The sequence below is a fragment of the Leiobunum rupestre genome, chromosome 1 (assembly GCF_980474605.1).
Source record: "Leiobunum rupestre chromosome 1, qqLeiRupe1.1.hap1, whole genome shotgun sequence".
NCBI lineage: Eukaryota > Metazoa > Arthropoda > Arachnida > Opiliones > Sclerosomatidae > Leiobunum > Leiobunum rupestre.
Genome location: NC_143384.1, coordinates 25,220,046 through 25,222,126, shown reverse-complemented (window position 1 = coordinate 25,222,126; position 2,081 = coordinate 25,220,046). Strand labels below are relative to the sequence as shown.

The 2,081-nt window shown below is 39.3% G+C and overlaps 1 non-coding gene across 1 annotated transcript; it reads right to left on the bottom strand.

Annotated features, from left to right (window-relative positions):
* Positions 1 to 1,537: 1,537 nt before the first annotated feature.
* Positions 1,538 to 1,760, bottom strand: LOC149961975 (small nucleolar RNA U3). Its single transcript, XR_016474665.1, has one exon. It is a non-coding gene; the product is annotated as a small nucleolar RNA U3 (small nucleolar RNA).
* Between the last annotated feature and the right edge of the window lie 321 nt (positions 1,761 to 2,081).

Sequence of the window (2,081 nt, the reverse complement as noted above, 5' to 3'; positions counted from 1 at the left end):
AGTGGGACGTCCCTGCAGGACCGCCAGTAGAGCGATAAAAAAGATGTTACGATCGATTTCATTCGATAAATTCTTTTCCTACTTTTAGTTTTTAGGTGTTTTTTGCTTTTGCTTTTTTTCGATGGGGGAAAACGTATTGCGATTGGTCTCCACGGACAACTTAAGATTATCTTTGAGTTAGAGGTTACGCTATTTTTGTTAAAGAATCGGCCATTTATTGAATAAATATCTACACATACGCGTAAATTATGTCGAAGCAACAGCTAGCTTGCTAGGTTGGAAGGTGCCATAACTTAAAAAAATATTTGATCAAACTGCTAACGTTGTCTTTAAAAAATGTAAAGAAAGTCTAAATGCCAAACTTCCTTTTGAAATATTTGACCATAGATCAACACATTTCAAATATATTAGATTATATTTTACCTCCCTAATCAAAATTATTTTTTCGCTGTGATCAATAATTTTCATCTCTAGCCTGCCAACTGTTTCTATTCATCAAAGCAGTGTTTACAGACACTACACTTTTATCCATAAGTTAATTATATTGTTCCATAAGTTTTTCACTTTGAGGGATATTTTACTGAGGGCTAGTAACGAAGTGACGTCATCACCAGAAGGAAATTTCCCCCTAGCGAGGCGCTGTCAAAGGCTACGTGTGACGTGGGAGCAAGCCGAGGGGCTAACCACTCTTAGAGAGTCTCTACACCGGACTACGCTTAGAGATTACCACTGCCAAAGGCAGGGACTTCAAAGATTACGCGTAGTCCTATTAGCACAGTCAAAGGTACGGCTCTGTACACCGATTACGCGGAGTGATCAGCCCCTCGGAGCAAGCGGACGCAAAACGGCCTTGAAGCCCGTAATGCAGTCTGTCTTGTGAATAGCTCTCAGTAAAACATTTGCCTGGGAAGAATAGGAAGTGTCACACTTATGGTCCAACTGCTTTAATAAATGTAAAAAGAGTGTAATATTAAGCTTACGGTAAATGCCTAACTTGAAATATTTGACCATAGATTAACACATTTCAAATATATTAGATTGAATTTTACCTCTCTAATTAAAATTATTTTCTATTTGATCAATACTTTTCATCTCTAGCAAGCCAACTGTATCTAATCACCAATGCAGAGTTTACAGAACTACACTTTTTTCCATGGGTACGTTCAGCAGCGCTCATCGGACTCACCGATTAGTAATCGCTGACATCGGTTTCCTACTGTACGCTTTTTCACGTTTCCGGTTTGACGTCACGATAGTCATCGGTTACTCACCGAAGTCATCGGCTGGAAGAGTCGGTTTTTCCGATGACTGACGTCATTACTGACGTAAAACTACTATAAAAGCTACGCCATTTTAAAAAACACCGATGACTGAATAAAAGCGTTCTGCAACTTACGACGTCATTATGACGAAAAAGCTCATCGGTGGAAAATATCAAATACATCGGGTTTTTTCCCGTTGACTGCTACTGAACGTACCCCATAAGTGCACACTTTATTAGCCGGTTTACCTTTGGTATTGGTTTAAAAGTTAAGCATCCACTCAGCTTCGATCCATTCCCTCCCAAGGTCGATAGTCACGACCACAAGAACGATCACCGATGAGTCAGAACTTCCGGCATACTAAACCGGAAATTCATACTCCGCCTCCCGCCCAGAACTGGATCGTTTAGCTCATCATCGTGGATGATGTGGCCTCGAATTTGGGTGAACAATTTCGAGAAGATCAACTATAGGAATGATCCATTGAAGTATAATCTTGATTCAACCATGAGCTCGAACGAAACTTATAGCGCTGTGGCGGAGGCGGAGCGTAGCAGTGTGAGGATTGTATTATGTGAAATTCTACTATTAATTGTAGTACAAATGGCATAATATTGTCAATACTATATTAATTAGTACATACACCAGTGGCTACTTGAAAAATCAAATTAAATAATTTGTGGAATTCCTTGATCCAAGGCAATGAAAATCGGGGTTTAAAAAAAATTATTTCTGGATTCGTATACGTAACAACCACGCGATTCAAAGCGCTCACCTTAAAAACCGAATTTATTTTCAACACCAAAGGTAGACTTTTAC